Source organism: Cavia porcellus, unplaced genomic scaffold (assembly GCF_034190915.1).
Source record: "Cavia porcellus strain 051 isolate PalLab524CR breed Dunkin Hartley unplaced genomic scaffold, mCavPor4.1 scaffold_25, whole genome shotgun sequence".
Taxonomy (NCBI): domain Eukaryota; kingdom Metazoa; phylum Chordata; class Mammalia; order Rodentia; family Caviidae; genus Cavia; species Cavia porcellus.
Window position 1 is genome coordinate 3,766,392 of NW_026947508.1, and position 13,386 is coordinate 3,779,777.

General features: G+C 52.1%; 1 protein-coding gene across 13 annotated transcripts in view; it reads left to right on the forward strand.

Moving 5' to 3' along the window:
• Camta1 (calmodulin binding transcription activator 1) overlaps positions 1-13,386 on the forward strand; it is a 734,954-nt gene that overhangs the window by 96,642 nt on the left and 624,926 nt on the right. The gene's annotated exons all lie outside the window — the stretch shown is intronic.

Below are 13,386 nucleotides of genomic sequence, written 5' to 3' on the forward strand. Positions count from 1 at the left end.
TGTGAACCCCAAGTTTGTTTACCAGGCTGAGAGGGATTCTGTTACCATAAGCGCAGAGTAATGCCTGGGTATTAGCAGGCAGGCGGAGAGAGCTGTAAGGTCGGCTTTTCACTCCCTCTGCTGCCAGGCTACCGGGCTTGCTGCTGGTGTTGCAAGCTGTGCGGGAGAAAGAGGTGGGAGGGTGGGGACTTGGACGCTGTGTCTGAGTGATCCTGGCTGTCGGGCTTCCTTGCCTGTTTCCTTCCCCTGGAACAGCCTCACTGTCCTTTGAAGCGAGAGCTAAACTACCAAAAAGGGGTAAAACTCTGAGGTCAACGTTTTTACCATTGCAACTTGTGTAATCACAGCAAATCTTGTCCAAGTTTATTTTTTCTGTTGTTTTCTCCCTTGAATTTTAGACACTTTCATATCATTGAAAAACACCTGCCTTTTGGAGTCACTGGCAGTCAAATTAACCCAACTCCAGATAAAACCTTTATTTGCAAAAACCAGGATTATGAAAACCCTATGGAATCTATCGTAACACAAAAAACCACGAATGGCATTGATGGCAAACTTTTCAGAGCTTTCAGTGATACAAACAGCCTACATGTTCATAAATGACCTGGGAATAAATGAATTCAACAGGGTCAAGAGGTAGGAACTGTTGTATTCCTATATATTCACAGCAACTCATTGGAAGAATAAAATTAAAAGTTAGTATCATTTAATATACAGTAGCATTCAAAACATTAAAACTAAGCATCTTTAGGATCTATACACTGAAAACTATTAAAATATTGCTGAGAAAAAAAGATCTGTACAAGTGCAGGGCTGTATTATGCATTAAAAGACAACATTGTTAAGATGTCTTTTTTCTCTACATTGGTTTATGGATTCAGTGCTATCTATGCAAAGCTGATTACAAAGTTTGTATGGAAATGGAAAGGTCTTCAAAAAACCAAATCAGTTTCGAAAAATAACAAAGGTAGAAGATTGTGCTGCCTGATTTCTGGGCTTCCCATAGAGCTGTGGTAATTGAGACAGTGTGGTATGGCCAAAAAAGATAGACATACAGATCGGTGTGATCAAATAGAGTTCAGAAATAGATCCACACATAGATGGCCAATTGATTTTTGACGAAGGTGCAAAGGCAATTCATTGGAGAAAGGATAGTCTTTTCAACAAGTTGTAATGGAACAACTGGATATCCATGTGAGAAAAGAGAAGAAAGAAAATTTAACTCAAGATGCACCGTAGACCTAAGTTTAAATTCTGAAACTAAAATTTCCATTAAAAAAGTTTTTGTGACCTTGGGTTATGCAATGATTTCTTAGGTACGGCACCAGAAGCACAATCCTTGAAAAATAGATGTTAGAGTTTATAAAAGATTTAAAATATTTGTTAATACTGCTGAGACAATGGAGATAAGCCACAGGCTGGGGGAACCTTTGCAAAGCATATTCCTAGTAAAGAACTTGTATCTAGATCATAGGAGAGACTGGTAAAACTCAGTAACATGAAAACAACTCAGTTTCAAATTGGGCAAGAGATTTGATTGGACATTTTAAGATAGGCAGATGGCAACAAAGCATGCAAAAATGTTCAGACATCATTAGTTGTCAGAGAAATGAATTAGAACCCTGATTGAGTTTTTAATGCCTACTTTGGAGGATGTCAAGCCTATTAAAACAGAAGCAAAGTCCTGCTTATACCAAGTGCTGGCAAGGAGGGGTGCATCTGAAACTTACATGCTTTGCTGGTCAGCCTGCAGAATGATACTGGGGCTTGGAAATCTCTTCTCTTAGAAATTTGATTTTGGGGCCGGGGATTTAGCTCATTAGTGGCTTATAAGCGCCTGCCTGGCAAGCACGAGGTCGTGAGTTTGTTCGCAGGTACCATAAAAAGAAATTTGTATTTTGAAGAACTCGAATGAATCTGTGTTTATGGTGTGACAGCACTCCTAGATATTTAGGAAGGATATTAAAAAGTTAATGTGGCTTTAGTCATGACCGCCAGCACCAGAGAACACAGCAATCATTGAACTGGTGAATGAGCAGGCTTCAGGCGAAGATTACTCAGCAGTGAAAAAGAGCAAACTGATAGAACATGGGTGAATCTGAGACAGCTGACGCCTGCTGGAAAGAAGACATCCATAAAAAGGCGCATGCCGTCGGGCTCCACTTCTGTGACTTTCTAGAAAATGCAAGACTATGTAGAAAAGAAACAGGTCAGCGGTTCCTAGGGAGAGGAGTGGGCTAAGTTTGCCGCTCAAGAATGCCATGAGCTTCCTGAGGCGATGGGGTTTTCTGCGTCTTGACTGAGGTAGTGAGCACAGCTGTCTGTCAGAGTGCGCAGACTGGAACGGTTTGAGTGGGTGCTTCACAAGAGGTGCGTGATGGTCAGAAGGCGGGTGGGGAGGTGGGCAGTGCCCCGCGCCCTCATGCATTGTGAAGGTAGGGATTAAAGGGACGGTGAAGTCTTCTGTTAGGGTCTCTGACGTGGAAAAGACTTCCCAGCATCAAGTGTGAGTGAGATCATGGAAAAACCGCAGCTCTTCCACGGCTGGTGGATGGGTCATGGCACAGTTCTCTTTGAAGCAATGTTTGGCAGGCCCTTTTTCTTTTCTCGCTGCAAAGTTATATACAGTTGCACCGTGACCAAGAAATTCTGCTGTTAAGTATTTGCCTTAGAGGGCTGAAGATACACATAGTCACAAAAAGATACCTGTCCAAGAATGCGTATATAAAGCCACAGGTCGGGAGCAGCTCAAATAGCCATCAGCTGAAGAAATGAGCCTTAGCCATTTTCTTTGTTCTTGAGACACAGTGCCCAGCTCTCAGGTCATTAAGGAGGTCATTGTGCCTCATGTTTCCTTCATGGTCAGCTGGCTCCAAGCAGGGCAGGGTTGCTTCTGGCCTGGCAGGAAGCACAGAGAGTGAAGGGCAGAATGAGGAAGGGAGGTGAGTCCTTTCAGGGCATGTTCATAGTACCTAACCCTTCTGACCATGTCCCATCTCCTAGCGGCACATCATCGGCACTGTCCCTGTGAGCCAGTCCCTTCCAGAGGTCCCGCTGTGACCCCATGCAGCTGCAGGGGAGCATCTCAATCTAAACTGTAACAGTAAGTGGAATACTGCTGAGCAATAAAAAAGAACACACTAGTGCTGTGACCACATGGATGTAGCTCAGAAACAAAAAAGGTACAAAATGTGTGAGTGCATTGAGAATCCAAGAGCAGAAGAAACTGATGTGCAGTGATGAGCGAGCTTTCCTGGGTGTCCTAGGGCAGGGGATGGAGTAGAAAGGCAAGGAACATTCTGCGTTGACGGAAACTTACTACATCCCACTGTGGGCTGTGGTTACATGTGGTGTACAATTAAGTCTCATTGATCAGGTTAAGATCTGCATGTGTTATTCTGTGTTGCTTATATTTTAATAAAAATACCCTAAAAGTCCATTTTTGTAGACATTTTCCTGAACCCTAAACTCTTCACCATTTATTTTGCTTGGTGACCACGTGTGTTTTCCGTCAGTCAAGTGTCTGTGGGTGCGCCCATCGTCATGGCCCTGTGTTCTGCTGAGACCCAGGGAGAGCTCAGCTTCTGATTCAGCTCACTGATAAGGCTTGAGCTTCCGCGGATCAGAGGTACAAGTAAGCAAGCCGAGTTTCCGAGCTGGGTCCCTCAGGACCTGGCCTGTGTTTGTAGGACCTCAGAGCTGCGGAGCACATGAAGACCACTTCTCCGCCTCGTCAGCTAAGCAGCCCCTTCTGGAAGCCCACATGACTGGAGTCCCCATCCGGATCGAGATGGGCCGGCGAGAAGAGAGCGAGGACGCGGTGCCGGCCCCTTTCCCCTTTCCCTCGCCTCCTGTGATCTCACGGTGCTTGCTCGGGGCTTTCCTTCCACTGTGCTCCTGCTGGACACGCCATCCCTTGTCTGTCTGAAGGCGACCCCCAGTCACCTGCAGTTCGCCTGTTCTCCTGCGGTGGGAGTCTGCATCCAGGTCCCCGCCCCACGCCGCTCTGCTGCTCCGGGCGCACGCAGGGTGCCGTTCTCGTGATACTCCGGAGTCTCGCCTGCTCCTGTTCTCTCTCCTGCCTCTGTCTCCCACCCCATTAAGTAGAAACTTCTTGTGTTAGGGCTCACTGGGAACTGAGATTGCTAAACCCGGGGCCTGTTGGCGGCCCTCTCCTTTCTCGGCTTCTCTGTCGCATTTGTTGTTAGCTACCCTTCCTTGAGGGAGTCTTTTCCCCCTCATTCCCTCACTGTGCTGCCCTCCTGCTTCTTTTCCGGCCACCTTTGAGGTGGCCACACCCCTGGGGTGGGTACTGTCTGGGGTCTGGGTAGCGGTCCCAGGGTCTCCTGCGAACACGTGTTGTCTTCTCTGTTGCCCCTGCCGTGCTCCCCAAGCGTGGGCCTCTGTCCTCCTGCCTTCCCTGCTTTCTCCACAGCCCTCTTCTGCCTCTGCGACGCCTTTCTCTGTGCCATAAAACTGCAGCTCCTTAGGATGACATTGACGGCCACTGTGCAGTGCCTTGTCCCTTCTGCACCTGGCTGCTGATAACACATGGAAGGTTCAGTTAATTTCTCCCTGTCCTCTGCACACTCTGTCTGCTCTGGCCCAATGACTGACCGCTGCTTTGAGTGTGTGAGAGGCCTCAGATGTTCATTAACGTGAGCTCCTGGGGCATGGCATCTGCATCTCTCAGATCTGGGGCCAGGCACAGGGCCTTGTACACCGTGGGTTTGCTTTGGTGGGTGTGCTTCAGTGCTGCAGCCTCGCTGACAGTTTGCTGCTGCCCTGTGCCTGATCCTCCCATGGGATCCCCCTGCTCCTTCAGGGGCCTCTGCGGGATGCAGAGCTGGAATCTGCCTGAGGTCAGGAGTCTCTAGGTTACCCACCAGCTGGGGAGGACCAGGTGACCTGGAAGCTTTCCTTGTGTGAGGCTCAGCAGAGAGGTGGCTTCTTTCACGGCATGTCTGCGTGATCCCAGACATGGACTCTTCCCAGGTCCCCCTCTTCCTGGAAAGAGAAGGAGAAGAATGGTGAAAAATCCCCCTGCCTATGCCTCGTTATGGGAGGTGGAGTGTCTCCAGTGCCCACCGCATTTGTGCCTGAGCTACTGGTGCCCATTAAGGCAAAAGAAGGCTCGTGTTACACCTCCCCTCCCCTGCTGGCAGGCCGATGGGCAGCCCACAGAACCAGGGCAGGCGAGGCAGCATCCTGGATGGAGTCTGCCCCACTGCCACAGCAAGGAAGGGCGCAGCAGGTGCTGCAGGCAGGCAGCAGACGTGCCAGGGACCTCGGCCATGGGAGTGAAGGAGTTGGGTGTTTCTAATTGATGCCTTTAATAATTACTGTTTAAATGAGCAGAAGGCTCGGTGAAATGGTTTCAGAGGCAAATCAGAACTGTACAAGTTGGGAAGTTGGCTCGAAAGGATGCCCTCCCCTCCCCGTTCTGTGGCTGTTACTCGAATATATTTTTTATTTAATTTTCCCTCCCTCTCACTTTGGACTGCAGCAGTCTTTTCCCTAAAGGGACTGAAAGAGGAAAGTGTTAAATGAAATATTCTCATGCAGTTATTATTTGCCTGGGGCCAGTTTGAGTTTCTTGAGTAAATAAAAATATGCATTTTAGCTAGTGGAAACCTCATTGCCTGAGCTCTGTGGGCAGCAGAGAAGAAGCCAGGCTGACCTGCTAGTGAGGCGTGGGCATTGTGTGGCCCAAGACAAGTCCCGTATGCTCTCGTGGGGCTGCTGGGGTCCGAAGAGGCAAGTGAGATCCATCTTCCAGGTAGTCGTTGCTTAGGGTCTCCGTCTTTAAATACTGTTAGTGTGTTGTCTGGGCTAATTGCTGTTTGGTTTGTTTGCTTTTCTAAATCCGGTGTGTGGTTTGCACTGTGTCCTTGAGTTGGTGAAACAGGAAGAGTTACAGGGCGTCCTGGAGCCAAGCAGCATCGTCAACACTCGCTGTTTGCTGAGTCGCCAGACATCTGGGCTCTGGGACGGATGGAGGGACACACTCCCTGACCTCCAGGAACTCTGCTGAGTGGAGACAGAGCGGACGGATGGACTTGCAGCCTCAGCAGCTGCCCGCCGCAGCACCCCTCCTGCCCTCCCAGCCTCCCCCAGGTTCTCACGGGTCTGGGAGGGACACAGAGACTCAAAGTGTGGGAGTGAGTCCTGCGGCTCCGTTCGGGGTCACTTCTGAGCTCAGCCTGCCACTTGGTGAGTTTCAAGTATAGGCAGCTGAGGAGTTCTGGGCTTTTCCAGACCGCCGCTCTGTGACCTCCAGTAAGCTTCCCGTGACTGCCTCCCAGCCTGATGTTGCCGAGGCAAAGGGCTCTTCTTGGGAAGACAGGGTGCTGGGAGCCCTGCCTTTCCCCTTCCCCCACCAGGACTGCTGTGACAGGTGGCCCTGGGGACTGGCACACCAGCCTGGCCTGGGCAGGCCTTTCCTGACCGGCCCTGCCTGGGAGCCGGTGTGGGCCCTCTGCCGTGCTGTCTTCCCTGCTTTCTGTCACTGCCATCACAGTTCAGAGGCTCCCCATGCCCTGCTGGCCCAGAGCTCAGGAGTGTGGACTCCTCGCTTTCCTGTCCTGTCACTTGCCTTGCTGCTTGGGTCTTTTGCTGTCTCTCAGATGTCTGACAAGTTGCTGTTGTCACCTAGGCACTCGCCTTGCCCTTCTGCTTGCCAGGACCCTGACTCTTCTGCTCTCTGACCTTTTTCCCTGCCTTCTTCCTGAAGAGCACACCCTCACCCTCCTCTGCCGGCCTCGTCGCCTTGGAGGTGCTTCCCGCTCCAGCCCTCAGATCGTCCTGTGCCCCTGCAGGGTGTCCAGCAGCACCAGGAAGGGGCTTGTGCCGTGGAGCTGGCGCGGTGACCTGTGGTGTCACAGGAAGTAGGCTGACTCGCCTTGTCCTCATCGCCCAGCCCCGTGTGTGGCTGGCCTGCTCCTGACACAGAACACTGTCCACTGTGGTTATCGAGCAGGACACTCATGAAGCATATATAAAGTGAAAGGTGATATGCCTTCCCCACAGAAGCTTTCAGTGCTGGTGCCTCAGTCCAGGGTTCTGGCCCTTTTGCCCTCTCCAGCTCAAATAAAACAGAACCTTCATTCATTTCCTGGGAAGATGGACACAAATAAGAAAAAATGGGTTCCACTTGGGTGAATCTTCATGAGGCTCGGGGTGCGGTCTGAGCGGTAGCTAAGAGAAGGCTGCATGGCCCGAGGGCGGGCGGGGGCTGCTGAGACGTTGGCTCTGCCCCCTGGCCACTGCTCAGTGGGCCGCTTGGCCAGGGCTCCCAAGCGTGCAGTTTTTCACCAAGAGCTGTTTCTGACAGGTAAGTGTGCGGTGCTAATTTAGCCAGATTCTGGCGTCTTCAGATCACATGAGTATTGAGTAATCATTGCTGAAACTATCAGATCAATTGAAATTTAATTAAAAGGCATCAAATCAAAGAATAACACGGTAAAGTACAATAATAACCACAAGCATCCTGGTCAGTCTATATCATAATCCTTTGTTTCTCCCCTCCAGGGGAGACCAGCAGGGTTAAGCAGTCTGATTTACCACATTCTTGCTTTTGAGGAAACAAGGATTTCCTGACTTCTCAGAGAAACTCAGTTTTCTCGTCTGCTTCAGTCATGGTAAAGTGTTGGCTGTAGAGAAGAGAATCCTGGGGACTTTCAATAATTTAGGTGAAAGGACATACGTAGTCTAACCTCTTGTGTTCTGTGTAGTGTCTCAATGGAGTATTTCTGAATTAGCTAAGGAAATGAGAAATGCTGCTGGGTCCTGGGACAGCTCAGAGGCAGCCACGATTTGGAAGTTAGGATCTGGGAGGGGCACAGTTCAGGCCTGGGGCTGCTGAGTGGGTCTCCTGCCCAGAATAGACCTTGGGTGACATGGTGCTATTGAGGGTGGCGCTGTACTTGCCAGGTCTGCACAATCCCCTGCGACAGCCTGCCAGGGGTGGGAGCCCTGGTCTCTCAAGGTCCTGGTGCAGCTGGGGGCCTTCATCTCTCAGGTTGGGTTATTTTTAAAGTTTCCTGTGTGGTGCTGGGGATGGAGCCCATGGCCTTTCAGAGGCTGGGCACGTGCTCTGCCACAGAGTCAGACTCCAGCCCTGCTGGTCAGATTGCAGTGTGGATCTAAGCAAGCTATGTAGTTGGGGGTGCACAAGAGGTAGCCCCGTAATGGGTGATTGGGCTCACCACCTGCTGCCTTGGGCAGGTCGTGTGATCTGTGACCCAGTAATCTCTGTGCAGAAAGACTTGAGAAACAATCCCTAACTGGGCTTCCCAGGTTCCCTGTCTTCCAGGCTCTGCTTCAAGGAGGGATGGGGGTAACTTTGGGATCCCCGGGCCCCAGGGTAGGTTTCCTCAGCTGCGTGGCCCCTCTGGAGCAGCCCACCTCATCCGTGTCACAGGTGCTGAAAACCAGCTGGCCTTTGTCATAGTGATACTGATACACTGAGACAATACACTGAGACACTGCGGACCAGTGCCCAAGGGGACACATTGTTTACTTTCTTCTACTGGGTTCTAAAGTTCAGAACCCAAGTAATCCCAGGTTTTCTGTAGGCTTTCCCTTGCTGACCTGCTGGCCATCTCACACCCAGCATGGCAGCTCTGCTCTTCCTCTCTATTCGACCTTCTGTTTGGGTGGTCACTTGGGGGGCCCAGAATCTCTGTTGATCTCCCTCCCCAGGCTGGAATGGAGTGTTGCAGAGCAGACTCCACAGAATGCTTTTATTTTTGTGGTGCCAGGGGTGGAACCCAGGTCGGTGCATGCTGGGCAAAGCTCTGTCAGTGGGTCATACCCCAGCACTATGGAAGCCATTCTGCCGCATTGGAGGCTCATAAGGTAAAGCCAGCTCAGACTTAATTTTTTAAGGGAAATGCTGGTCTTGTTTCCGGAAGGAAAGATGCTGATTGAACTTGATGCGCATTTGAGCTGTTGGAGAATTGCCCTTTGCACACCTCATGTCACCATTGGGGGAGGTCATTGTGCCCTTGAAGTCCATCGTGTGTCTTTTCTGTTTACAGAGTGCAGCCACCAGGGTCAGGAACCATGCTGAATATTTAATGAGGAAATACTTAAGAGATGAGGCATGCGTTCCTGTCACCTGATGGGCCCGTGTGTGGGAACCTGTGGCCGTGCCTAGTGTCTGGGCTGCAGACCCAATGGCTGGGCGTCGGCAGCTGGGAGTCTTCTGCTGGGAGCTTTGTTCATAGCTGCTCAACGGTGAGGAAATGAAAGTGGCAGGCGAGGCAGGGACCTTCGAGGGAGCTCTGCATCCCCATTGCTGTCCTCCAGGATGTCATCCGAAATTGCGGTACATCTGCTAATGAGGAGACAAGGTGTTACCTTCCGTTTGGAGCAGCTGCATTAATTACATCCTCACAGACGTCCCCTGTGCCTCCCACTCCTGGCCAGCTTCCTTTGTTTTAAATTAATAGACCAAATTAGAGGGACTTGGGGAGGGTATCCCAGGAGGCCAGATGCCCTCTGCTCCTTGCCGAGGATGATGACTTCAGCTCAGACCCAGAGCGGTGGGTGACCTGCAGGCTCTGGAAGGCGTCCTTGGAGGGAGTTTGGGTGCCCAGGCGGCCTCGCTGTGGTGGAGGCCCATGTGAGTGAGAGGGCTCTGCCTGCTCTTATTTTCTGGGACTTCTCTCTGCCCTGTGTGGGGTGAGGAGGAGATGCCGAGAGATGCTGCTGCCTAGTTGTTACAGAGCAGGGGATGCTAGCGATAAAACTAGAGCCCAGAAAAAATGTCTCCCTGCGCAGAGCATCACCTGTGTCCTGTCACCACTGTATATGATCTCTGTAAGACCAGCATGGGTAGGGGTGGGGGCGGCTGAGGGCAGAGCCTGCCGCCAGGTCCCTCCCTTTACTGTGTCCCTACTGCTGCAGCAGAGAGAACCTGAGAAGCCCCAGGGGCAGGTGCTGGCTGAGCTGCTCATCTGAAAAATGGGAGTGAAATGCAAATCAAAACCTTACCTCAGTCGCCTTTCAGGTGTCCTTGTTTGCTGTCTGCAGGCTCCCTGCTGTGTGCCCAGCATGGAGCACAGTCCTGGCAAGTACTGTGTGCATCGCAGAGAACGAACAAATGAATGTGACATTGATCCGCACAATGGTAGCTAAGGACACCGCCTTCCTCTTCCCACTTCCTGGCTTCCTTTCCCTGCCCTCCCCTTCCCTTCATGCTGCCCCTTCAACTGGGGTGGACATTGATAGCCAGGTTTCACGGTGGTTCTGCCACAACAAGCCTGCAGGGTAAAATGTGAGCTTGGCTCTAAGAGCCTAAGAAAGACGTTCCCTGCCTTTGCAGCTCAGCTGCTTGGCTCTCACCCCCGGGTTGATGAGCAGGCTTCATAGGAGCCTCCCCAAGAAAACTTGTGTGCCGGAGCTCCTTGGCTCGAGTGGCCGTAACCCGTAAGGTCAAGTCCTTTCCGAGCCGCTGCTTTGGAATGTGCTCAGCAGGCCAGCGGGGTAAGCATCAGTGGCATCCCCGGTTTGTTTCTGCATGAGACATTATTCCCAAGAAGTCGCCAAGTGTGAAAATGCGTGTTGTCTTGCTAATGGGACACTCATGAAATATTAAAGCGCCTTCTTCATGTCAGTCTCCTGGGGGCCACTCTATGGTCTATCTTTACATAAAGAGCCCCAGGGAATTAACATTTCTTAGTCCTTTACAAATAACCTTGATATTTCCGATGCCACAGTGGAGAAGTTCATAATTCACATTTGGCAACTGTCTAGCTTGGGGAGGGCCTCTGTCCCTCTGCCAGGGTGGGCGTACTTTGGGTGGCTTTCCCAGCAGTTAGTCCATGGATGCCACCTCCTCCCATGCCCCTTATGTCTCGCCTCTCCCACCCTCTCAGCAGGAGGCTCTGCTGAGGTCAGACTGGGAGCCTGGTGTGCTGCAAGTCATGCTCATCACTAAGCCCTCCCAGTTGCCCAGTGGGGCAAGGAAGGCAGCTGGGCTGCCCCCAAGATCCTGGCCAGAAATCTCTGAGGTAGGTGTGGAGCAGCCCATTCCCTGTGAGCTCCAGCGCCCGGCCCGGAGAGGCTGTGCTGTGCTGCTGCCCAGCACCTCTGGGCCTGGCTGCTGACCTGGTTCCCCCAGGCTGCCACCATGTGCTGTGATCTTGAGAGATTCACATTATCTGGCCTTCCCTCCCTCAAAAAGGAACGAAGTGCTGGCCTTCTTTGTTACCCACGCAGGACCAGTCTCTCTCATTGGGCTTTAGGGCCACATCTTCTCTTTGCTCTGGCGACCACTGCTTGGCCCAGCTGCCTTGCTTGGATGTGGGGGGAAGTAGGGTTAGCCCCCCAGCTCCCTCCTGTCACTCGAGCCCAGACCATTACCAGGGAGTTGGCTGCAGCTGTGAGGGCCGCCTGGAGAGCCACCAGGGAATGGAGGCCTTCATTCCGCCCCTGGCGGTCAGCACCAGGCCAGCTCCCATCCTGCCCTCAGGCTAGCTGCTCCAGGTGAAGGAGCCGTCTCCTTCAGAGCCTGCCCCTCAAGACCGTCTGCCCTCCTTCCAGGCTCCAGAGGATCGAAGGGGACGGGGTCCTCGCTTAGGCCACGCCCCCTGCCTGGCCTGCCCTGTCTTCCCTCACCTCTTCTAGCTTCCTGCCCCCGTAGACTCAGGTCAGCATCTTCCTAGAAGCTTCTGCTGAGATTCTGATCTTGTCTTGTCGTCTTCTCCTGGTGTAGTTTCACGGATGAGCATTTCTGTTTGACTGCTTCAGACCCTACTGTGCCGGGCTCCGGGCTCAGAGGAGGGACGGAAGGGAGAGATTCTGGGAAGAGGCGGGGACTGGCTTCTTCAGATGGAGTGGGGTTTTCAGAGGAGGCGTCCAGGTGGGGTACTAGCGTGAGAGGGGCAGGCCTCGGCCTGGAGGCGGAGGAGTAGTCCTCTTAGGCAATGGCTGCACCGAGACCAGGTCTTTCCTCGTCTCACAACTGCCGCGGGACCCTGGCCGTTGCCACAACTACTGATTATTTCTGAGGCAACCAGGTACCTGTGCCGCCCCCACGCAGGCTGCAGAAGACGAGGCCTGGCTCTGACTCCGTCCTTGTTCTCCCTGGTGTTGGGCCGTGCTTGTTATATTCTGAGCAGCTGCTACTGAAGAGGCTCTCAAATGAGTGTACACTCTTGGTGAAGAAGCACGCTTGTGTGCAGCTGCGCCCACACTGCAGGACACACGGCTGCACACGGCCCCCGACAGTGGCCACGCCTCACTGTAGTGTCTGATTCCTGGGCAGGCTGCATTGGGCACCACTTGCCCGTTTCGGAGCTGGCCCTCAGGTCACCCCTTGGGGAGGGGGCACAGACCTTTTTCTTCTTTGAGCCCTGGCCTGAAGGTCCTAGGAAGGGGAGCTTGTGCTGGCCCGGGAGAGGCTCAGAGCTGGCAGATCCTGGGGCATTGTGCTGCCTCCTCTTCTCAGCAATGCATCCTTGTCTCCATCTCACCAGCTTTTTATCTTAATTTACGAGCCTGCTGGAGCACCAATGAAGACATACTGTATTGCCTGAAAAAAACTCAGCTGAATTCTAATTCTGTGTGACTCAGAGGCAAGCTGAGCTGCTGGCCGGAGCTGTTTCAGGGATAAGCCAGGGAGGAGACTCAGCCCTGCTTGGTGCTGGGCTTGTCAGGGAGCTTCGCCTCTGCTGTCTCTTACTGGCCTCAGGCTTAATTAAACCTTCTGATTTATTTTCCAATTCATTATTTTTTGAAAAAAGAAAAGCTGCTTTAATGGAAGCTTTTAAAATCCAGGAGCTTTGGATTCCTCTACTTTGTCAGTCCAAAAGTGGATTCATTTAAGTAGTTTCATTTTTTTAAAAGGATATATTTGTGAAGGCTTCAAAGATTAGATTTCTTTCTTTTTTTTACTCCATTTACTCCGGAACCTAGCAAAAGTGGCCTTTCTTTTCCTGTTTCTTTTGCGGTAGGGTATTTTTAAGGCTGGTAGTTTTTAAGGGCTCTGAGTTCCTGCATTCAGTGATTTCCCTGTCTTGTCCTGAGTGTGTGCTTTACGGCTTTTCCTGTTCTGCCCCCTGTTTTGGGGAGGAGCCCAGGCTGAAGGAAGGGGTGTCACAGAAGGAGGGGCCTCAGCTTACACTCTCCAGAGGAATGAGCTGTGCATCCTGAAGACCCAGGAGCAAGGGGCAGGGGGGACACACAGGGGAGGGGACTCCCAGATGTGAAGGCTCCCACTGTGGGCCGACAGGGCCCTGTGGCCGAATGGGAGCGGAAGAGCTGTGGGGTCACCCATGGCTACCGTCTATGATGGGGGGGCAATGGTGTTCATCAAGAATGGCAACAGATAGGCAGAGCCAGATGGGATGGCGCACACCTAGCATCCCAGCACTCCGC